The sequence below is a fragment of the Myotis daubentonii genome, chromosome 12, assembly GCF_963259705.1.
Source record: "Myotis daubentonii chromosome 12, mMyoDau2.1, whole genome shotgun sequence".
Taxonomy (NCBI): domain Eukaryota; kingdom Metazoa; phylum Chordata; class Mammalia; order Chiroptera; family Vespertilionidae; genus Myotis; species Myotis daubentonii.
Genome location: NC_081851.1, coordinates 1161696 through 1188737, shown reverse-complemented (window position 1 = coordinate 1188737; position 27042 = coordinate 1161696).

The window sequence follows — 27042 nt, the reverse complement described above, 5'->3', positions numbered from 1 at the left end:
GTGATTCAAAGGCTTTAGACACCAATTCTGAGCTCTGTAAACATGAATTCTTAATATTTGAAAGCACAGTCCCGTGAAAACGCCACCAGAAGTACCCGGACTTGTAAACATTACCAGTATTTTCGTCATTTCACACCTTTCCACTGGAAACCTCCGTGATTGAATTCGACAGTAAATGTAGTAAGAATCTATTTATGTGTACTTGAGATGTTTATTACACGTTCTTAATCATTTCTGGGAACTCTCATTGTGTATTTTAACAGTTTTACCACAATTAGACAGTTTGCTTAGAAGTATTTACTGGAACCGCCACCATTTTAACTGATTCACACAAAAAAAACGCCAAAGCCAATCCTCCTAAATTGTAAACAAAAACACTATTCTCGTAATTCAAAGGCTTTAGACACCAATTCTGAGCTCTGTAAACATGAACTCTTAATATTTGAAAGCACAGTCCCGTGAAAACGCCACCAGAAGTACCCGTACTTGTAAACATTACCAGTATTTTCGTCATTTCAAAGCTTTCCACTGGAAACCTCCGTGATTGAATTCGACAGTAAATGTAGCAAGAATCTATTTACGTGTTCTTGAGGGGTTTATTACACGTTCTTAATCATTTCTGGGAACTCTCATTTTGTATTTTAACAGTTTTACCACAATTAGACAGTTTGCTTAGAAGTATTTACTGGAACCGCCACCATTTTGACTGATTCACACAAAAAAAACGCCAAAGCCAATCCTCCTAAATTGTAAACACAAAAACTATTCTCGTGATTCAAAGGCTTTAGACACCAATTCTTAGCTCTGTAAACATGAACTCTTAATATTTGAAAGCACAGTCCCGTGAAAACGCCACCAGAAGTACCCAGACTTGTAAACATTACCAGTATTTTCGTCATTTCACACCTTTCCACTGGAAACCTCCGTGATTGAATTCGACAGTAAATGTAGCAAGAATCTATTTACGTGTTCTTGAGGGGTTTATTACACGTTCTTAATCATTTCTGGAACTCTCATTGTGTATTTTAACAGTTTTACCACAATTAGACAGTTTGCTTAGAAGTATTTACTGGAACCGCCACCATTTTAACTGATTCACACAAAAAAAACGCCAAAGCCAATCCTCCTAAATTGTAAACAAAAACACTATTCTCGTAATTCAAAGGCTTTAGACACCAATTCTGAGCTCTGTAAACATGAACTCTTAATATTTGAAAGCACAGTCCCGTGAAAACGCCACCAGAAGTACCCGTACTTGTAAACATTACCAGTATTTTCGTCATTTCAAAGCTTTCCACTGGAAACCTCCGTGATTGAATTCGACAGTAAATGTAGCAAGAATCTATTTACGTGTTCTTGAGGGGTTTATTACACGTTCTTAATCATTTCTGGGAACTCTCATTTTGTATTTTAACAGTTTTACCACAATTAGACAGTTTGCTTAGAAGTATTTACTGGAACCGCCACCATTTTGACTGATTCACACAAAAAAAACGCCAAAGCCAATCCTCCTAAATTGTAAACACAAAAACTATTCTCGTGATTCAAAGGCTTTAGACACCAATTCTTAGCTCTGTAAACATGAACTCTTAATATTTGAAAGCACAGTCCCGTGAAAACGCCACCAGAAGTACCCAGACTTGTAAACATTACCAGTATTTTCGTCATTTCACACCTTTCCACTGGAAACCTCCGTGATTGAATTCGACAGTAAATGTAGCAAGAATCTATTTACGTGTTCTTGAGGGGTTTATTACACGTTCTTAATCATTTCTGGGAACTCTCATTGTGTATTTTAACAGTTTTACCACAATTAGACAGTTTGCTTAGAAGTATTTACTGGAACCGCCACCATTTTAACTGATTCACACAAAAAAAACGCCAAAGCCAATCCTCCTAAATTGTAAACAAAAACACTATTCTCGTAATTCAAAGGCTTTAGACACCAATTCTGAGCTCTGTAAACATGAACTCTTAATATTTGAAAGCACAGTCCCGTGAAAACGCCACCAGAAGTACCCGGACTTGTAAACATTACCAGTATTTTCGTCATTTCAAAGCTTTCCACTGGAAACCTCCGTGATTGAATTCGACAGTAAATGTAGCAAGAATCTATTTACGTGTTCTTGAGGGGTTTATTACACGTTCTTAATCATTTCTGGGAACTCTCATTTTGTATTTTAACAGTTTTACCACAATTAGACAGTTTGCTTAGAAGTATTTACTGGAACCGCCACCATTTTGACTGATTCACACAAAAAAAACGCCAAAGCCAATCCTCCTAAATTGTAAACACAAAAACTATTCTCGTGATTCAAAGGCTTTAGACACCAATTCTTAGCTCTGTAAACATGAACTCTTAATATTTGAAAGCACAGTCCCGTGAAAACGCCACCAGAAGTACCCAGACTTGTAAACATTACCAGTATTTTCGTCATTTCACACCTTTCCACTGGAAACCTCCGTGATTGAATTCGACAGTAAATGTAGCAAGAATCTATTTACGTGTTCTTGAGGGGTTTATTACACGTTCTTAATCATTTCTGGGAACTCTCATTGTGTATTTTAACAGTTTTACCACAATTAGACAGTTTGCTTAGAAGTATTTACTGGAACCGCCACCATTTTAACTGATTCACACAAAAAAAACCGCCAAAGCCAATCCTCCTAAATTGCAAACACAAAAACTATTCTCGTGATTCAAAGGCTTTAGACACCAATTCTGAGCTCTGTAAACATGAACTCGTAATAATTGAAAGCACAGTCCCGTGAAAACGCCACCCGAAGTACCGGGACTTGTAAACATTACCAGTATTTTCGTCATTTCAAAGCTTTCCACTGGAAACCTCCGTGATTGAATTCGACAGTAAATGTAGCAAGAATCTATTTACGTGTTCTTGAGGGGTTTATTACACGTTCTTAATCATTTCTGGGAACTCTCATTGTGTATTTTAACAGTTTTACCACAATTAGACAGTTTGCTTAGAAGTATTTACTGGAACCGCCACCATTTTGACTGATTCACCAAAAAAAACGCCAAAGCCAATCCTCCTAAATTGTAAACACAAAAACTATTCTCGTGATTCAAAGGCTTTAGACTCCAATTCTGAGCTCTGTAAACATGAACTCTTAATATTTGAAAGCACAGTCCCGTGAAAACGCCACCAGAAGTACCCGTACTTGTAAACATTACCAGTATTTTCGTCATTTCACAGCTTTCCACTGGAAACCTCCGTGTTGAATTCGACAGTAAATGTAGTAAGAATCTATTTACGTGTACTTGAGGTGTTTATTACACGTTCTTAATCATTTCTGGGAACTCTCATTGTGTATTTTAACAGTTTTACCACAATTAGACAGTTTGCTTAGAAGTATTTACTGGAACCGCCACCATTTTAACTGATTCACACAAAAAAAACGCCAAAGCCAATCCTCCTAAATTGTAAACAAAAACACTATTCTCGTCATTCAAAGGCTTTAGACACCAATTCTGAGCTCTGTAAACATGAACTCGTAATAATTGAAAGCACAGTCCCGTGAAAACGCCACCAGAAGTACCCAGACTTGTAAACATTACCAGTATTTTCGTCATTTCACAGCTTTCCACTGGAAACCTCCGTGATTGAATTCGACAGTAAATGTAGTAAGAATCTATTTACGTGTACTTGAGGGGTTTATTACACGTTCTTAATCATTTCTGGGAACTCTCATTGTGTATTTTAACAGTTTTACCACAATTAGACAGTTTGCTTAGAAGTATTTACTGGAACCGCCACCATTTTAACTGATTCACACAAAAAAAACGCCAAAGCCAATCCTCCTAAATTGTAAACACAAAAACTATTCTGGTGATTCAAAGGCTTTAGACACCAATTCTGAGCTCTGTAAACATGAACTCGTAATAATTGAAAGCACAGTCCCGTGAAAACGCCACCCGAAGTACCCGGACTTGTAAACATTACCAGTATTTTCGTCATTTCACAGCTTTCCACTGGAAACCTCCGTGTTGAATTCGACAGTAAATGTAGTAAGAATCTATTTACGTGTACTTGAGATGTTTATTACACGTTCTTAATCATTTCTGGGAACTCTCATTGTGTATTTTAACAGTTTTACCACAATTAGACAGTTTGCTTAGAAGTATTTACTGGAACCGCCACCATTTTAACTGATTCACACAAAAAAAACCGCCAAAGCCAATCCTCCTAAATTGTAAACACAAAAACTATTCTCGTGATTCAAAGGCTTTAGACACCAATTCTGAGCTCTGTAAACATGAACTCGTAATAATTGAAAGCACAGTCCCGTGAAAACGCCACCAGAAGTACCCGGACTTGTAAACATTACCAGTATTTTCGTCATTTCACAGCTTTCCACTGGAAACCTCCGTGTTGAATTCGACAGTAAATGTAGTAAGAATCTATTTAAGTGTACTTGAGATGTTTATTACACGTTCTTAATCATTTCTGGGAACTCTCATTGTGTATTTTAACAGTTTTACCACAATTAGACAGTTTGCTTAGAACTGTTTACTGGAACCGCCACCATTTTAACTGATTCACACAAAAAAAATCGCCAAAGCCAATCCTCCTAAATTGTAAACACAAAAAATATTCTCGTGATTCAAAGGCTTTAGACACCAATTCTGAGCTCTGTAAACATGAACTCTTAATATTTGAAAGCACAGTCCCGTGAAAACGCCACCAGAAGTACCCGGACTTGTAAACATTACCAGTATTTTCGTCATTTCACAGCTTTCCACTGGAAACCTCCATGATTGAATTCGACAGTAAATGTAGTAAGAATCTATTTACGTGTACTTGAGATGTTTATTACACGTTCTTAATCATTTCTGGGAACTCTCATTGTGTATTTTAACAGTTTTACCACAATTAGACAGTTTGCTTAGAAGTATTTACTGGAACCGCCACCATTTTAACTGATTCACACAAAAAAAACGCCAAAGCCAATCCTCCTAAATTGTAAACACAAAAACTATTCTGGTGATTCAAAGGCTTTAGACACCAATTCTGAGCTCTGTAAACATGAACTCGTAATAATTGAAAGCACAGTCCCATGAAAACGCCACCCGAAGTACCCGGACTTGTAAACATTACCAGTATTTTCGTCATTTCACAGCTTTCCACTGGAAACCTCCGTGTTGAATTCGACAGTAAATGTAGTAAGAATCTATTTACGTGTACTTGAGATGTTTATTACACGTTCTTAATCATTTCTGGGAACTCTCATTGTGTATTTTAACAGTTTTACCACAATTAGACAGTTTGCTTAGAAGTATTTACTGGAACCGCCACCATTTTAACTGATTCACACAAAAAAAACCGCCAAAGCCAATCCTCCTAAATTGTAAACACAAAAACTATTCTCGTGATTCAAAGGCTTTAGACACCAATTCTGAGCTCTGTAAACATGAACTCGTAATAATTGAAAGCACAGTCCCGTGAAAACGCCACCAGAAGTACCCGGACTTGTAAACATTACCAGTATTTTCGTCATTTCACAGCTTTCCACTGGAAACCTCCGTGTTGAATTCGACAGTAAATGTAGTAAGAATCTATTTAAGTGTACTTGAGATGTTTATTACACGTTCTTAATCATTTCTGGGAACTCTCATTGTGTATTTTAACAGTTTTACCACAATTAGACAGTTTGCTTAGAACTGTTTACTGGAACCGCCACCATTTTAACTGATTCACACAAAAAAAATCGCCAAAGCCAATCCTCCTAAATTGTAAACACAAAAAATATTCTCGTGATTCAAAGGCTTTAGACACCAATTCTGAGCTCTGTAAACATGAACTCTTAATATTTGAAAGCACAGTCCCGTGAAAACGCCACCAGAAGTACCCGGACTTGTAAACATTACCAGTATTTTCGTCATTTCACAGCTTTCCACTGGAAACCTCCATGATTGAATTCGACAGTAAATGTAGTAAGAATCTATTTACGTGTACTTGAGATGTTTATTACACGTTCTTAATCATTTCTGGGAACTCTCATTGTGTATTTTAACAGTTTTACCACAATTAGACAGTTTGCTTAGAAGTATTTACTGGAACCGCCACCATTTTAACTGATTCACACAAAAAAAACTGCCAAAGCCAATCCTCCTAAATTGTAAACACAAAAACTATTCTCGTGATTCAAAGATTTTTGACACCAATTCTGAGCTCTGTAAACATGAACTCGTAATAATTGAAAGCACAGTCCCGTGAAAACGCCACCCGAAGTACCCGGACTTGTAAACATTACCAGTATTTTCGTCATTTCAAAGCTTTCCACTGGAAACCTCCGTGATTGAATTCGACAGTAAATGTAGCAAGAATCTATTTCCGTGTACTTGAGATGTTTATTACACGTTCTTAATCATTTCTGGGAACTCTCATTGTGTATTTTAACAGTTTTACCACAATTAGACAGTTTGCTTAGAAGTATTTACTGGAACCGCCACCATTTTGACTGATTCACACAAAAAAAACGCCAAAGCCAATCCTCCTAAATTGTAAACACAAAAACTATTCTCGTGATTCAAAGGCTTTAGACACCAATTCTTAGCTCTGTAAACATGAACTCTTAATATTTGAAAGCACAGTCCCGTGAAAACGCCACCAGAAGTACCCGGACTTGTAAACATTACCAGTATTTTCGTCATTTCAAAGCTTTCCACTGGAAACCTCCGTGATTGAATTCGACAGTAAATGTAGCAAGAATCTATTTACGTGTTCTTGAGGGGTTTATTACACGTTCTTAATCATTTCTGGGAACTCTCATTGTGTATTTTAACAGTTTTACCACAATTACACAGTTTGCTTAGAAGTATTTACTGGAACCGCCACCATTTTGACTGATTCACCAAAAAAAACGCCAAAGCCAATCCTCCTCAATTGTAAACACAAAAACTATTCTTGTGATTCAAAGGCTTTAGACACCAATTCTTAGCTCTGTAAACATGAACTCTTAATATTTGAAAGCACAGTCCCATGAAAACGCCACCAGAAGTACCCGTACTTGTAAACATTACCAGTATTTTCGTCATTTCACAGCTTTCCACTGGAAACCTCCGTGTTGAATTCGACAGTAAATGTAGTAAGAATCTATTTACGTGTACTTGAGATGTTTATTACACGTTCTTAATCATTTCTGGGAACTCTCATTGTGTATTTTAACAGTTTTACCACAATTAGACAGTTTGCTTAGAAGTATTTACTGGAACCGCCACCATTTTAACTGATTCACAAAAAAAAAACGCAAAAGCCAATCCTCCTAAATTGTAAACACAAAAACTATTCTGGTGATTCAAAGGCTTTAGACACCAATTCTGAGCTCTGTAAACATGAACTCGTAATAATTGAAAGCACAGTCCCGTGAAAACGCCACCAGAAGTACCCGGACTTGTAAACATTACCAGTATTTTCGTCATTTCACAGCTTTCCACTGGAAACCTCCGTGTTGAATTCGACAGTAAATGTAGTAAGAATCTATTTACGTGTACCTGAGGGGTTTATTACACGTTCTTAATCATTTCTGGGAACTCTCATTGTGTATTTTAACAGTTTTACCACAATTAGACAGTTTGCTTAGAAGTATTTACTGGAACCGCCACCATTTTGACTGATTCACACAAAAAAAACGCCAAAGCCAATCCTCCTAAATTGTAAACACAAAAACTATTCTCGTGATTCAAAGGCTTTAGACACCAATTCTGAGCTCTGTAAACATGAATTCTTAATATTTGAAAGCACAGTCCCGTGAAAACGCCACCAGAAGTACCCGGACTTGTAAACATTACCAGTATTTTCGTCATTTCACACCTTTCCACTGGAAACCTCCGTGATTGAATTCGACAGTAAATGTAGTAAGAATCTATTTATGTGTACTTGAGATGTTTATTAAACGTTCTTAATCATTTCTGGGAACTCTCATTGTGTATTTTAACAGTTTTACCACAATTAGACAGTTTGCTTAGAAGTATTTACTGGAACCGCCACCATTTTAACTGATTCACACAAAAAAAACGCCAAAGCCAATCCTCCTAAATTGTAAACAAAAACACTATTCTCGTAATTCAAAGGCTTTAGACACCAATTCTGAGCTCTGTAAACATGAACTCTTAATATTTGAAAGCACAGTCCCGTGAAAACGCCACCAGAAGTACCCGGACTTGTAAACATTACCAGTATTTTCGTCATTTCAAAGCTTTCCACTGGAAACCTCCGTGATTGAATTCGACAGTAAATGTAGCAAGAATCTATTTACGTGTTCTTGAGGGGTTTATTACACGTTCTTAATCATTTCTGGGAACTCTCATTTTGTATTTTAACAGTTTTACCACAATTAGACAGTTTGCTTAGAAGTATTTACTGGAACCGCCACCATTTTGACTGATTCACACAAAAAAAACGCCAAAGCCAATCCTCCTAAATTGTAAACACAAAAACTATTCTCGTGATTCAAAGGCTTTAGACACCAATTCTTAGCTCTGTAAACATGAACTCTTAATATTTGAAAGCACAGTCCCGTGAAAACGCCACCAGAAGTACCCAGACTTGTAAACATTACCAGTATTTTCGTCATTTCACACCTTTCCACTGGAAACCTCCGTGATTGAATTCGACAGTAAATGTAGCAAGAATCTATTTACGTGTTCTTGAGGGGTTTATTACACGTTCTTAATCATTTCTGGGAACTCTCATTGTGTATTTTAACAGTTTTACCACAATTAGACAGTTTGCTTAGAAGTATTTACTGGAACCGCCACCATTTTAACTGATTCACACAAAAAAAACGCCAAAGCCAATCCTCCTAAATTGTAAACACAAAAACTATTCTGGTGATTCAAAGGCTTTAGACACCAATTCTGAGCTCTGTAAACATGAACTCGTAATAATTGAAAGCACAGTCCCGTGAAAACGCCACCCGAAGTACCCGGACTTGTAAACATTACCAGTATTTTCGTCATTTCACAGCTTTCCACTGGAAACCTCCGTGTTGAATTCGACAGTAAATGTAGTAAGAATCTATTTACGTGTACTTGAGATGTTTATTACACGTTCTTAATCATTTCTGGGAACTCTCATTGTGTATTTTAACAGTTTTACCACAATTAGACAGTTTGCTTAGAAGTATTTACTGGAACCGCCACCATTTTAACTGATTCACACAAAAAAAACCGCCAAAGCCAATCCTCCTAAATTGTAAACACAAAAACTATTCTCGTGATTCAAAGGCTTTAGACACCAATTCTGAGCTCTGTAAACATGAACTCGTAATAATTGAAAGCACAGTCCCGTGAAAACGCCACCAGAAGTACCCGGACTTGTAAACATTACCAGTATTTTCGTCATTTCACAGCTTTCCACTGGAAACCTCCGTGTTGAATTCGACAGTAAATGTAGTAAGAATCTATTTACGTGTACTTGAGATGTTTATTACACGTTCTTAATCATTTCTGGGAACTCTCATTGTGTATTTTAACAGTTTTACCACAATTAGACAGTTTGCTTAGAACTGTTTACTGGAACCGCCACCATTTTAACTGATTCACACAAAAAAAAACGCCAAAGCCAATCCTCCTAAATTGTAAACACAAAAAATATTCTCGTGATTCAAAGGCTTTAGACACCAATTCTGAGCTCTGTAAACATGAACTCTTAATATTTGAAAGCACAGTCCCGTGAAAACGCCACCAGAAGTACCCGGACTTGTAAACATTACCAGTATTTTCGTCATTTCACAGCTTTCCACTGGAAACCTCCATGATTGAATTCGACAGTAAATGTAGTAAGAATCTATTTACGTGTACTTGAGATGTTTATTACACGTTCTTAGTCATTTCTGGGAACTCTCATTGTGTATTTTAACAGTTTTACCACAATTAGACAGTTTGCTTAGAAGTATTTACTGGAACCGCCACCATTTTGACTGATTCACACAAAAAAAACGCCAAAGCCAATCCTCCTAAATTGTAAACACAAAAACTATTCTCGTGATTCAAAGGCTTTAGACACCAATTCTGAGCTCTGTAAACATGAACTCTTAATATTTGAAAGCACAGTCCCGTGAAAACGCCACCAGAAGTACCCGGACTTGTAAACATTACCAGTATTTTCGTCATTTCACACCTTTCCACTGGAAACCTCCGTGATTGAATTCGACAGTAAATGTAGTAAGAATCTATTTACGTGTACTTGAGATGTTTATTACACGTTCTTAATCATTTCTGGGAACTCTCATTGTGTATTTTAACAGTTTTACCACAATTAGACAGTTTGCTTAGAAGTATTTACTGGAACCGCCACCATTTTAACTGATTCACACAAAAAAAACGCCAAAGCCAATCCTCCTAAATTGTAAACACAAAAACTATTCTCGTGATTCAAAGGCTTTAGACACCAATTCTGAGCTCTGTAAACATGAACTCGTAATAATTGAAAGCACAGTCCCGTGAAAACGCCACCAGAAGTACCCGGACTTGTAAACATTACTAGTATTTTCGTCATTTCACAGCTTTCCACTGGAAACCTCCGTGATTGAATTCGACAGTAAATGTAGTAAGAATCTATTTACGTGTACTTGAGGGGTTTATTACACGTTCTTAATCATTTCTGGGAACTCTCATTGTGTATTTTAACAGTTTTACCACAATTAGACAGTTTGCTTAGAAGTATTTACTGGAACCGCCACTATTTTAACTGATTCACACAAAAAAAACGCCAAAGCCAATCCTCCTAAATTGTAAACACAAAAACTATTCTCGTGATTCAAAGGCTTTAGACACCAATTCTGAGCTCTGTAAACATGAACTCTTAATATTTGAAAGCACAGTCCCGTGAAAACGCCAGCAGAAGTACCCGGACTTGTAAACATTACCAGTATTTTCGTCATTTCACACCTTTCCACTGGAAACCTCCGTGATTGAATTCGACAGTAAATGTAGTAAGAATCTATTTACGTGTACTTGAGATGTTTATTACACGTTCTTAATCATTTCTGGGAACTCTCATTGTGTATTTTAACAGTTTTACCACAATTAGACAGTTTGCTTAGAAGTATTTACTGGAACCGCCACCATTTTAACTGATTCACACAAAAAAAACGCCAAAGCCAATCCTCCTAAATTGTAAACACAAAAACTATTCTCGTGATTCAAAGGCTTTAGACACCAATTCTTAGCTCTGTAAACATGAACTCTTAATATTTGAAAGCACAGTCCCGTGAAAACGCCACCAGAAGTACCCGTACTTGTAAACATTACCTGTATTTTCATCATTTCACAGCTTTCCACTGGAAACCTCCGTGTTGAATTCGACAGTAAATGTAGTAAGAATCTATTTACGTGTACTTGAGATGTTTATTACACGTTCTTAATCATTTCTGGGAACTCTCATTGTGTATTTTAACAGTTTTACCACAATTAGACAGTTTGCTTAGAAGTATTTACTGGAACCGCCACCATTTTGACTGATTCACACAAAAAAAACGCCAAAGCCAATCCTCCTAAATTGTAAACACAAAAACTATTCTCGTGATTCAAAGGCTTTAGACACCAATTCTTAGCTCTGTAAACATGAACTCTTAATATTTGAAAGCACAGTCCCGTGAAAACGCCACCAGAAGTACCCGTACTTGTAAACATTACCAGTATTTTCGTCATTTCACAGCTTTCCACTGGAAACCTCCGTGTTTAATTCGAAAGTAAATGTAGTAAGAATCTATTTACGTGTACTTGAGATGTTTATTACACGTTCTTAATCATTTCTGGGAACTCTCATTGTGTATTTTAACAGTTTTACCACAATTAGACAGTTTGCTTAGAAGTATTTACTGGAACCGCCACCATTTTAACTGATTCACACAAAAAAAACGCCAAAGCCAATCCTCCTAAATTGTAAACACAAAAACTATTCTCGTGATTCAAAGGCTTTAGACACCAATTCTTAGCTCTGTAAACATGAACTCTTAATATTTGAAAGCACAGTCCCGTGAAAACGCCACCAGAAGTACCTGTACTTGTAAACATTACCTGTATTTTCATCATTTCACAGCTTTCCACTGGAAACCTCCGTGTTGAATTCGACAGTAAATGTAGTAAGAATCTATTTACGTGTACTTGAGATGTTTATTACACGTTCTTAATCATTTCTGGGAACTCTCATTGTGTATTTTAACAGTTTTACCACAATTAGACAGTTTGCTTAGAAGTATTTACTGGAACCGCCACCATTTTAACTGATTCACACAAAAAAAACGCCAAAGCCAATCCTCCTAAATTGTAAACACAAAAACTATTCTCGTGATTCAAAGGCTTTAGACACCAATTCTGAGCTCTGTAAACATGAACTCGTAATAATTGAAAGCACAGTCCCGTGAAAACGCCACCAGAAGTACCCGGACTTGTAAACATTACTAGTATTTTCGTCATTTCACAGCTTTCCACTGGAAACTTCCGTGATTGAATTCGACAGTAAATGTAGTAAGAATCTATTTACGTGTACTTGAGGGGTTTATTACACGTTCTTAATCATTTCTGGGAACTCTCATTGTGTATTTTAACAGTTTTACCACAATTAGACAGTTTGCTTAGAAGTATTTACTGGAACCGCCACTATTTTAACTGATTCACACAAAAAAAACGCCAAAGCCAATCCTCCTAAATTGTAAACAAAAACACTATTCTCGTCATTCAAAGGCTTTAGACACCAATTCTGAGCTCTGTAAACATGAACTCTTAATATTTGAAAGCACAGTCCCGTGAAAACGCCACCAGAAGTACCCGGACTTGTAAACATTACCAGTATTTTCGTCATTTCACACCTTTCCACTGGAAACCTCCGTGATTGAATTCGACAGTAAATGTAGTAAGAATCTATTTACGTGTACTTGAGATGTTTATTACACGTTCTTAATCATTTCTGGGAACTCTCATTGTGTATTTTAACAGTTTTACCACAATTAGACAGTTTGCTTAGAAGTATTTACTGGAACCGCCACCATTTTAACTGATTCACACAAAAAAAACGCCAAGCCAATCCTCCTAAATTGTAAACACAAAAACTATTCTCGTGATTCAAAGGCTTTAGACACCAATTCTTAGCTCTGTAAACATGAACTCTTAATATTTGAAAGCACAGTCCCGTGAAAACGCCACCAGAAGTACCCGTACTTGTAAACATTACCTGTATTTTCATCATTTCACAGCTTTCCACTGGAAACCTCCGTGTTGAATTCGACAGTAAATGTAGTAAGAATCTATTTACGTGTACTTGAGATGTTTATTACACGTTCTTAATCATTTCTGGGAACTCTCATTGTGTATTTTAACAGTTTTACCACAATTAGACAGTTTGCTTAGAAGTATTTACTGGAACCGCCACCATTTTGACTGATTCACACAAAAAAAACGCCAAAGCCAATCCTCCTAAATTGTAAACACAAAAACTATTCTCGTGATTCAAAGGCTTTAGACACCAATTCTTAGCTCTGTAAACATGAACTCTTAATATTTGAAAGCACAGTCCCGTGAAAACGCCACCAGAAGTACCCGGACTTGTAAACATTACCAGTATTTTCGTCATTTCACAGCTTTCCACTGGAAACCTCCGTGTTTAATTCGACAGTAAATGTAGTAAGAATCTATTTACGTGTACTTGAGATGTTTATTACACGTTCTTAATCATTTCTGGGAACTCTCATTGTGTATTTTAACAGTTTTACCACAATTAGACAGTTTGCTTAGAAGTATTTACTGGAACCGCCACCATTTTAACTGATTCACACAAAAAAAACGCCAAAGCCAATCCTCCTAAATTGTAAACACAAAAACTATTCTCGTGATTCAAAGGCTTTAGACACCAATTCTTAGCTCTGTAAACATGAACTCTTAATATTTGAAAGCACAGTCCCGTGAAAACGCCACCAGAAGTACCCGTACTTGTAAACATTACCTGTATTTTCATCATTTCACAGCTTTCCACTGGAAACCTCCGTGTTGAATTCGACAGTAAATGTAGTAAGAATCTATTTACGTGTACTTGAGATGTTTATTACACGTTCTTAATCATTTCTGGGAACTCTCATTGTGTATTTTAACAGTTTTACCACAATTAGACAGTTTGCTTAGAAGTATTTACTGGAACCGCCACCATTTTGACTGATTCACACAAAAAAAACGCCAAAGCCAATCCTCCTAAATTGTAAACACAAAAACTATTCTCGTGATTCAAAGGCTTTAGACACCAATTCTTAGCTCTGTAAACATGAACTCTTAATATTTGAAAGCACAGTCCCGTGAAAACGCCACCAGAAGTACCCGGACTTGTAAACATTACCAGTATTTTCGTCATTTCACAGCTTTCCACTGGAAACCTCCGTGTTGAATTCGACAGTAAATGTAGTAAGAATCTATTTACGTGTACTTGAGATGTTTATTACACGTTCTTAATCATTTGTGGGAACTCTCATTGTGTATTTTAACAGTTTTACCACAATTAGACAGTTTGCTTAGAAGTATTTACTGGAACCGCCACCATTTTGACTGATTCACACAAAAAAAACGCCAAAGCCAATCCTCCTAAATTGTAAACACAAAAACTATTCTCGTGATTCAAAGGCTTTAGACACCAATTCTGAGCTCTGTAAACATGAACTCTTAATATTTGGAAGCACAGTCCCGTGAAAACGCCACCAGAAGTACCCGGACTTGTAAACATTACCAGTATTTTCGTCATTTCACAGCTTTCCACTGGAAACCTCCGTGTTGAATTCGACAGTAAATGTAGTAAGAATCTATTTACGTGTACTTGAGATGTTTATTACACGTTCTTAATCATTTCTGGGAACTCTCATTGTGTATTTTAACAGTTTTACCACAATTAGACAGTTTGCTTAGAAGTATTTACTGGAACCGCCACCATTTTGACTGATTCACACAAAAAAAACGCCAAAGCCAATCCTCCTAAATTTTAAACACAAAAACTATTCTCGTGATTCAAAGGCTTTAGACACCAATTCTGAGCTCTGTAAACATGAACTCTTAATATTTGAAAGCACAGTCCCGTGAAAACGCCACCAGAAGTACCCGTACTTGTAAACATTACCAGTATTTTCGTCATTTCACAGCTTTCCACTGGAAACCTCCGTGTTGAATTCGACAGTAAATGTAGTAAGAATCTATTTACGTGTACTTGAGGGGTTTATTACACGTTCTTAATCATTTCTGGGAACTCTCATTGTGTATTTTAACAGTTTTACCACAATTAGACAGTTTGCTTAGAAGTATTTACTGGAACCGCCACCATTTTGACTGATTCACACAAAAAAAACGCCAAAGCCAATCCTCCTAAATTGTAAACACAAAAATTATTCTCGTGATTCAAAGGCTTTAGACACCAATTCTGAGCTCTGTAAACATGAACTCGTAATAATTGAAAGCACAGTCCCGTGAAAACGCCACCAGAAGTACCCGGACTTGTAAACATTACCAGTATTTTCGTCATTTCACACCTTTCCACTGGAAACCTCCGTGATTGAATTCGACAGTAAATGTAGTAAGAATCTATTTACGTGTACTTGAGATGTTTATTACACGTTCTTAATCATTTCTGGGAACTCTCATTGTGTATTTTAACAGTTTTACCACAATTAGACAGTTTGCTTAGAAGTATTTACTGGAACCGCCACCATTTTGACTGAATCACACAAAAAAAACGCCAAAGCCAATCCTCCTAAATTGTAAACACAAAAACTATTCTCGTGATTCAAAGGCTTTAGACACCAATTCTGAGCTCTGTAAACATGAACTCTTAATATTTGAAAGCACAGTCCCGTGAAAACGCCACCAGAAGTACCCGTACTTGTAAATATTACCAGTATTTTCGTCATTTCACAGCTTTCCACTGGAAACCTCCGTGTTGAATTCGACAGTAAATGTAGTAAGAATCTATTTACGTGTACTTGAGGGGTTTATTACACGTTCTTAATCATTTCTGGGAACTCTCATTGTGTATTTTAACAGTTTTACCACAATTAGACAGTTTGCTTAGAAGTATTTACTGGAACCGCCACCATTTTGACTGATTCACACAAAAAAAACGCCAAAGCCAATCCTCCTAAATTGTAAACACAAAAACTATTCTCGTGATTCAAAGGCTTTAGACACCAATTCTGAGCTCTGTAAACATGAACTCTTAATATTTGAAAGCACAGTCCCGTGAAAACGCCACCAGAAGTACCCGGACTTGTAAACATTACCAGTATTTTCGTCATTTCACACCTTTCCACTGGAAACCTCCGTGATTGAATTCGACAGTAAATGTAGTAAGAATCTATTTACGTGTACTTGAGATGTTTATTACACGTTCTTAATCATTTCTGGGAACTCTCATTGTGTATTTTAACAGTTTTACCACAATTAGACAGTTTGCTTAGAAGTATTTACTGGAACCGCCACCATTTTAACTGATTCACACAAAAAAAACGCCAAAGCCAATCCTCCTAAATTGTAAACACAAAAACTATTCTCGTGATTCAAAGGCTTTAGACACCAATTCTGAGCTCTGTAAACATGAACTCGTAATAATTGAAAGCACAGTCCCGTGAAAACGCCACCAGAAGTACCCGGACTTGTAAACATTACTAGTATTTTCGTCATTTCACAGCTTTCCACTGGAAACCTCCGTGATTGAATGCGACAGTAAATGTAGTAAGAATCTATTTACGTGTACTTGAGATGTTTATTACACGTTCTTAATCATTTCTGGGAACTCTCATTGTGTATTTTAACAGTTTTACCACAATTAGACAGTTTGCTTAGAAGTATTTACTGGAACCGCCACCATTTTAACTGATTCACACAAAAAAAACGCCAAAGCCAATCCTCCTAAATTGTAAACACAAAAACTATTCTCGTGATTCAAAGGCTTTAGACACCAATTCTGAGCTCTGTAAACATGAACTCATAATAATTGAAAGCACAGTCCCGTGAAAACGCCACCAGAAGTACCCGGACTTGTAAACATTACTAGTATTTTCGTCATTTCACAGCTTTCCACTGGAAACCTCAGTGATTGAATTCGACAGTAAATGTAGTAAGAATCTATTTACGTGTACTTGATGGGTTTATTACACGTTCTTAATCATTTCTGGGAACTCTCATTGTGTATTTTAACAGTTTTACCACAATTAGACAGTTTGCTTAGAAGTATTTACTGGAACCGCCACTATTTTAACTGATTCACACAAAAAAAACGCCAAAGCCAATCCTCCTAAATTGTAAACACAAAAACTATTCTCGTGATTCAAAGGCTTTAGACACCAATTCTGAGCTCTGTAAACATGAACTCTTAATATTTGAAAGCACAGTCCCGTGAAAACGCCACCAGAAGTACCCGGACTTGTAAACATTACCAGTATTTTCGTCATTTCACACCTTTCCACTGGAAACCTCCGTGATTGAATTCGACAGTAAATGTAGTAAGAATCTATTTACGTGTACTTGAGATGTTTATTACACGTTCTTAATCATTTCTTTGAACTCTCATTGTGTATTTTAACAGTTTTACCACAATTAGACAGTTTGCTTAGAAGTATTTACTGGAACCGCCACCATTTTAACTGATTCACACAAAAAAAACGCCAAAGCCAATCCTCCTAAATTGTAAACACAAAAACTATTCTCGTGATTCAAAGGCTTTAGACACCAATTCTTAGCTCTGTAAACATGAACTCTTAATATTTGAAAGCACAGTCCCGTGAAAACGCCACCAGAAGTACCCGGACTTGTAAACATTACCAGTATTTTCGTCATTTCACACCTTTCCACTGGAAACCTCCGTGATTGAATTCGACAGTAAATGTAGTAAGAATCTATTTACGTGTACTTGAGATGTTTATTACACGTTCTTAATCATTTCTGGGAACTCTCATTGTGTATTTTAACAGTTTTACCACAATTAGACAGTTTGCTTAGAAGTATTTACTGGAACCGCCACCATTTTAACTGATTCACACAAAAAAAACGCCAAAGCCAATCCTCCTAAATTGTAAACACAAAAACTATTCTCGTGATTCAAAGGCTTTAGACACCAATTCTTAGCTCTGTAAACATGAACTCTTAATATTTGAAAGCACAGTCCCGTGAAAACGCCACCAGAAGTACCCGGACTTGTAAACATTACCAGTATTTTCGTCATTTCACAGCTTTCCACTGGAAACCTCCGTGTTTAATTCGACAGTAAATGTAGTAAGAATCTATTTACGTGTACTTGAGATGTTTATTACACGTTCTTAATCATTTCTGGGAACGCTCATTGTGTATTTTAACAGTTTTACCACAATTAGACAGTTTGCTTAGAAGTATTTACTGGAACCGCCACCATTTTAACTGATTCACACAAAAAAAACGCCAAAGCCAATCCTCCTAAATTGTAAACACAAAAACTATTCTCGTGATTCAAAGGCTTTAGACACCAATTCTTAGCTCTGTAAACATGAACTCTTAATATTTGAAAGCACAGTCCCGTGAAAACGCCACCAGAAGTACCCGTACTTGTAAACATTACCTGTATTTTCATCATTTCACAGCTTTCCACTGGAAACCTCCGTGTTGAATTCGACAGTAAATGTAGTAAGAATCTATTTACGTGTACTTGAGATGTTTATTACACGTTCTTAATCATTTCTGGGAACTCTCATTGTGTATTTTAACAGTTTTACCACAATTAGACAGTTTGCTTAGAAGTATTTACTGGAACCGCCACCATTTTGACTGATTCACACAAAAAAAACGCCAAAGCCAATCCTCCTAAATTGTAAACACAAAAACTATTCTCGTGATTCAAAGGCTTTAGACACCAATTCTGAGCTCTGTAAACATGAACTCGTAATAATTGAAAGCACAGTCCCGTGAAAACGCCACCAGAAGTACCCGGACTTGTAAACATTACCAGTATTTTCGTCATTTCACACCTTTCCACTGGAAACCTCCGTGATTGAATTCGACAGTAAATGTAGTAAGAATCTATTTACGTGTACTTGAGATGTTTATTACACGTTCTTAATCATTTCTGGGAACTCTCATTGTGTATTTTAACAGTTTTACCACAATTAGACAGTTTGCTTAGAAGTATTTACTGGAACCGCCACCATTTTAACTGATTCACACAAAAAAAACGCCAAAGCCAATCCTCCTAAATTGTAAACACAAAAACTATTCTCGTGATTCAAAGGCTTTAGACACCAATTCTGAGCTCTGTAAACATGAACTCGTAATAATTGAAAGCACAGTCCCGTGAAAACGCCACCAGAAGTACCCGGACTTGTAAACATTACTAGTATTTTCGTCATTTCACAGCTTTCCACTGGAAACCTCCGTGATTGAATTCGACAGTAAATGTAGTAAGAATCTATTTACGTGTACTTGAGATGTTTATTACACGTTCTTAATCATTTCTGGGAACTCTCATTGTGTATTTTAACAGTTTTACCACAATTAGACAGTTTGCTTAGAAGTATTTACTGGAACCGCCACCATTTTAACTGATTCACACAAAAAAAACGCCAAAGCCAATCCTCCTAAATTGTAAACACAAAAACTATTCTCGTGATTCAAAGGCTTTAGACACCAATTCTGAGCTCTGTAAACATGAACTCATAATAATTGAAAGCACAGTCCCGTGAAAACGCCACCAGAAGTACCCGGACTTGTAAACATTACTAGTATTTTCGTCATTTCACAGCTTTCCACTGGAAACCTCCGTGATTGAATTCGACAGTAAATGTAGTAAGAATCTATTTACGTGTACTTGATGGGTTTATTACACGTTCTTAATCATTTCTGGGAACTCTCATTGTGTATTTTAACAGTTTTACCACAATTAGACAGTTTGCTTAGAAGTATTTACTGGAACCGCCACTATTTTAACTGATTCACACAAAAAAAACGCCAAAGCCAATCCTCCTAAATTGTAAACACAAAAACTATTCTCGTGATTCAAAGGCTTTAGACACCAATTCTGAGCTCTGTAAACATGAACTCTTAATATTTGAAAGCACAGTCCCGTGAAAACGCCACCAGAAGTACCCGGACTTGTAAACATTACCAGTATTTTCGTCATTTCACACCTTTCCACTGGAAACCTCCGTGATTGAATTCGACAGTAAATGTAGTAAGAATCTATTTACGTGTACTTGAGATGTTTATTACACGTTCTTAATCATTTCTTTGAACTCTCATTGTGTATTTTAACAGTTTTACCACAATTAGACAGTTTGCTTAGAAGTATTTACTGGAACCGCCACCATTTTAACTGATTCACACAAAAAAAACGCCAAAGCCAATCCTCCTAAATTGTAAACACAAAAACTATTCTCGTGATTCAAAGGCTTTAGACACCAATTCTTAGCTCTGTAAACATGAACTCTTAATATTTGAAAGCACAGTCCCGTGAAAACGCCACCAGAAGTACCCGTACTTGTAAACATTACCTGTATTTTCATCATTTCACAGCTTTCCACTGGAAACCTCCGTGTTGAATTCGACAGTAAATGTAGTAAGAATCTATTTACGTGTACTTGAGATGTTTATTACACGTTCTTAATCATTTCTGGGAACTCTCATTGTGTATTTTAACAGTTTTACCACAATTAGACAGTTTGCTTAGAAGTATTTACTGGAACCGCCACCATTTTGACTGATTCACACAAAAAAAACGCCAAAGCCAATCCTCCTAAATTGTAAACACAAAAACTATTCTCGTGATTCAAAGGCTTTAGACACCAATTCTTAGCTCTGTAAACATGAACTCTTAATATTTGAAAGCACAGTCCCGTGAAAACGCCACCAGAAGTACCCGGACTTGTAAACATTACCAGTATTTTCGTCATTTCACAGCTTTCCACTGGAAACCTCCGTGTTGAATTCGACAGTAAATGTAGTAAGAATCTATTTACGTGTACTTGAGATGTTTATTACACGTTCTTAATCATTTCTGGGAACTCTCATTGTGTATTTTAACAGTTTTACCACAATTAGACAGTTTGCTTAGAAGTATTTACTGGAACCGCCACCATTTTGACTGATTCACACAAAAAAAACGCCAAAGCCAATCCTCCTAAATTGTAAACACAAAAACTATTCTCGTGATTCAAAGGCTTTAGACACCAATTCTGAGCTCTGTAAACATGAACTCTTAATATTTGAAAGCACAGTCCCGTGAAAACGCCACCAGAAGTACCCGGACTTGTAAACATTACCAGTATTTTCGTCATTTCACACCTTTCCACTGGAAACCTCCGTGATTGAATTCGACAGTAAATGTAGTAAGAATCTATTTACGTGTACTTGAGATGTTTATTACACGTTCTTAATCATTTCTGGGAACTCTCATTGTGTATTTTAACAGTTTTACCACAATTAGACAGTTTGCTTAGAAGTATTTACTGGAACCGCCACCATTTTAACTGATTCACACAAAAAAAACGCCAAAGCCAATCCTCCTAAATTGTAAACACAAAAACTATTCTCGTGATTCAAAGGCTTTAGACACCAATTCTTAGCTCTGTAAACATGAACTCTTAATATTTGAAAGCACAGTCCCGTGAAAACGCCACCAGAAGTACCCGGACTTGTAAACATTACCAGTATTTTCGTCATTTCACAGCTTTCCACTGGAAACCTCCGTGTTTAATTCGACAGTAAATGTAGTAAGAATCTATTTACGTGTACTTGAGATGTTTATTACACGTTCTTAATCATTTCTGGGAACGCTCATTGTGTATTTTAACAGTTTTACCACAATTAGACAGTTTGCTTAGAAGTATTTACTGGAACCGCCACCATTTTAACTGATTCACACAAAAAAAACGCCAAAGCCAATCCTCCTAAATTGTAAACACAAAAACTATTCTCGTGATTCAAAGGCTTTAGACACCAATTCTTAGCTCTGTAAACATGAACTCTTAATATTTGAAAGCACAGTCCCGTGAAAACGCCACCAGAAGTACCCGTACTTGTAAACATTACCTGTATTTTCATCATTTCACAGCTTTCCACTGGAAACCTCCGTGTTGAATTCGACAGTAAATGTAGTAAGAATCTATTTACGTGTACTTGAGATGTTTATTACACGTTCTTAATCATTTCTGGGAACTCTCATTGTGTATTTTAACAGTTTTACCACAATTAGACAGTTTGCTTAGAAGTATTTACTGGAACCGCCACCATTTTGACTGATTCACACAAAAAAAACGCCAAAGCCAATCCTCCTAAATTGTAAACACAAAAACTATTCTCGTGATTCAAAGGCTTTAGACACCAATTCTGAGCTCTGTAAACATGAACTCTTAATATTTGAAAGCACAGTCCCGTGAAAACGCCACCAGAAGTACCCGGACTTGTAAACATTACCAGTATTTTCGTCATTTCACACCTTTCCACTGGAAACCTCCGTGATTGAATTCGACAGTAAATGTAGTAAGAATCTATTTACGTGTACTTGAGATGTTTATTACACGTTCTTAATCATTTCTGGGAACTCTCATTGTGTATTTTAACAGTTTTACCACAATTAGACAGTTTGCTTAGAAGTATTTACTGGAACCGCCACCATTTTAACTGATTCACACAAAAAAAACGCCAAAGCCAATCCTCCTAAATTGTAAACACAAAAACTATTCTCGTGATTCAAAGGCTTTAGACACCAATTCTGAGCTCTGTAAACATGAACTCGTAATAATTGAAAGCACAGTCCCGTGAAAACGCCACCAGAAGTACCCGGACTTGTAAACATTACTAGTATTTTCGTCATTTCACAGCTTTCCACTGGAAACCTCCGTGATTGAATTCGACAGTAAATGTAGTAAGAATCTATTTACGTGTACTTGAGATGTTTATTACACGTTCTTAATCATTTCTGGGAACTCTCATTGTGTATTTTAACAGTTTTACCACAATTAGACAGTTTGCTTAGAAGTATTTACTGGAACCGCCACCATTTTAACTGATTCACACAAAAAAAACGCCAAAGCCAATCCTCCTAAATTGTAAACACAAAAACTATTCTCGTGATTCAAAGGCTTTAGACACCAATTCTTAGCTCTGTAAACATGAACTCTTAATATTTGAAAGCACAGTCCCGTGAAAACGCCACCAGAAGTACCCGGACTTGTAAACATTACCTGTATTTTCATCATTTCACAGCTTTCCACTGGAAACCTCCGTGTTGAATTCGACAGTAAATGTAGTAAGAATCTATTTACGTGTACTTGAGATGTTTATTACACGTTCTTAATCATTTCTGGGAACTCTCATTGTGTATTTTAACAGTTTTACCACAATTAGACAGTTTGCTTAGAAGTATTTACTGGAACCGCCACCATTTTGACTGATTCACACAAAAAAAACGCCAAAGCCAATCCTCCTAAATTGTAAACACAAAAACTATTCTCGTGATTCAAAGGCTTTAGACACCAATTCTTAGCTCTGTAAACATGAACTCTTAATATTTGAAAGCACAGTCCCGTGAAAACGCCACCAGAAGTACCCGGACTTGTAAACATTACCAGTATTTTCGTCATTTCACAGCTTTCCACTGGAAACCTCCGTGTTTAATTCGACAGTAAATGTAGTAAGAATCTATTTACGTGTACTTGAGATGTTTATTACACGTTCTTAATCATTTCTGGGAACGCTCATTGTGTATTTTAACAGTTTTACCACAATTAGACAGTTTGCTTAGAAGTATTTACTGGAACCGCCACCATTTTAACTGATTCACACAAAAAAAACGCCAAAGCCAATCCTCCTAAATTGTAAACACAAAAACTATTCTCGTGATTCAAAGGCTTTAGACACCAATTCTTAGCTCTGTAAACATGAACTCTTAATATTTGAAAGCACAGTCCCGTGAAAACGCCACCAGAAGTACCCGTACTTGTAAACATTACCTGTATTTTCATCATTTCACAGCTTTCCACTGGAAACCTCCGTGTTGAATTCGACAGTAAATGTAGTAAGAATCTATTTACGTGTACTTGAGATGTTTATTACACGTTCTTAATCATTTCTGGGAACTCTCATTGTGTATTTTAACAGTTTTACCACAATTAGACAGTTTGCTTAGAAGTATTTACTGGAACCGCCACCATTTTGACTGATTCACACAAAAAAAACGCCAAAGCCAATCCTCCTAAATTGTAAACACAAAAACTATTCTCGTGATTCAAAGGCTTTAGACACCAATTCTTAGCTCTGTAAACATGAACTCTTAATATTTGAAAGCACAGTCCCGTGAAAACGCCACCAGAAGTACCCGGACTTGTAAACATTACCAGTATTTTCGTCATTTCACAGCTTTCCACTGGAAACCTCCGTGTTGAATTCGACAGTAAATGTAGTAAGAATCTATTTCCGTGTACTTGAGATGTTTATTACACGTTCTTAATCATTTCTGGGAACTCTCATTGTGTATTTTAACAGTTTTACCACAATTAGACAGTTTGCTTAGAAGTATTTACTGGAACCGCCACCATTTTGACTGATTCACACAAAAAAAACGCCAAAGCCAATCCTCCTAAATTGTAAACACAAAAACTATTCTCGTGATTCAAAGGCTTTAGACACCAATTCTTAGCTCTGTAAACATGAACTCTTAATATTTGAAAGCACAGTCCCGTGAAAACGCCACCAGAAGTACCCGGACTTGTAAACATTACCAGTATTTTCGTCATTTCACAGCTTTCCACTCGAAACCTCCGTGTTGAATTCGACAGTAAATGTAGTAAGAATCTATTTACGTGTACTTGAGATGTTTATTACACGTTCTTAATCATTTCTGGGAACTCTCATTGTGTATTTTAACAGTTTTACCACAATTAGACAGTTTGCTTAGAAGTATTTACTGGAACCGCCACCATTTTAACTGATTCACACAAAAAAAACGCCAAAGCCAATCCTCCTAAATTGTAAACACAAAAACTATTCTCGTGATTCAAAGGCTTTAGACACCAATTCTGAGCTCTGTAAACATGAACTCGTAATAATTGAAAGCACAGTCCCGTGAAAACGCCACCAGAAGTACCCGGACTTGTAAACATTACTAGTATTTTCGTCATTTCACAGCTTTCCACTGGAAACCTCCGTGATTGAATTCGACAGTAAATGTAGTAAGAATCTATTTACGTGTACTTGAGATGTTTATTACACGTTCTTAATCATTTCTGGGAACTCTCATTGTGTATTTTAACAGTTTTACCACAATTAGACAGTTTGCTTAGAAGTATTTACTGGAACCGCCACCATTTTAACTGATTCACACAAAAAAAACGCCAAAGCCAATCCTCCTAAATTGTAAACACAAAAACTATTCTCGTGATTCAAAGGCTTTAGACACCAATTCTTAGCTCTGTAAACATGAACTCTTAATATTTGAAAGCACAGTCCCGTGAAAACGCCACCAGAAGTACCCGGACTTGTAAACATTACCTGTATTTTCATCATTTCACAGCTTTCCACTGGAAACCTCCGTGTTGAATTCGACAGTAAATGTAGTAAGAATCTATTTACGTGTACTTGAGATGTTTATTACACGTTCTTAATCATTTCTGGGAACTCTCATTGTGTATTTTAACAGTTTTACCACAATTAGACAGTTTGCTTAGAAGTATTTACTGGAACCGCCACCATTTTGACTGATTCACACAAAAAAAACGCCAAAGCCAATCCTCCTAAATTGTAAACACAAAAACTATTCTCGTGATTCAAAGGCTTTAGACACCAATTCTTAGCTCTGTAAACATGAACTCTTAATATTTGAAAGCACAGTCCCGTGAAAACGCCACCAGAAGTACCCGGACTTGTAAACATTACCAGTATTTTCGTCATTTCACAGCTTTCCACTGGAAACCTCCGTGTTTAATTCGACAGTAAATGTAGTAAGAATCTATTTACGTGTACTTGAGATGTTTATTACACGTTCTTAATCATTTCTGGGAACGCTCATTGTGTATTTTAACAGTTTTACCACAATTAGACAGTTTGCTTAGAAGTATTTACTGGAACCGCCACCATTTTAACTGATTCACACAAAAAAAACGCCAAAGCCAATCCTCCTAAATTGTAAACACAAAAAATTTCTCGTGATTCAAAGGCTTTAGACACCAATTCTTAGCTCTGTAAACATGAACTCTTAATATTTGAAAGCACAGTCCCGTGAAAACGCCACCAGAAGTACCCGTACTTGTAAACATTACCTGTATTTTCATCATTTCACAGCTTTCCACTGGAAACCTCCGTGTTGAATTCGACAGTAAATGTAGTAAGAATCTATTTACGTGTACTTGAGATGTTTATTACACGTTCTTAATCATTTCTGGGAACTCTCATTGTGTATTTTAACAGTTTTACCACAATTAGACAGTTTGCTTAGAAGTATTTACTGGAACCGCCACCATTTTGACTGATTCACACAAAAAAAACGCCAAAGCCAATCCTCCTAAATTGTAAACACAAAAACTATTCTCGTGATTCAAAGGCTTTAGACACCAATTCTTAGCTCTGTAAACATGAACTCTTAATATTTGAAAGCACAGTCCCGTGAAAACGCCACCAGAAGTACCCGGACTTGTAAACATTACCAGTATTTTCGTCATTTCACACCTTTCCACTGGAAACCTCCGTGTTGAATTCGACAGTAAATGTAGTAAGAATCTATTTCCGTGTACTTGAGATGTTTATTACACGTTCTTAATCATTTCTGGGAACTCTCATTGTGTATTTTAACAGTTTTACCACAATTAGACAGTTTGCTTAGAAGTATTTACTGGAACCGCCACCATTTTGACTGATTCACACAAAAAAAACGCCAAAGCCAATCCTCCTAAATTGTAAACACAAAAACTATTCTCGTGATTCAAAGGCTTTAGACACCAATTCTTAGCTCTGTAAACATGAACTCTTAATATTTGAAAGCACAGTCCCGTGAAAACGCCACCAGAAGTACCCGGACTTGTAAACATTACCAGTATTTT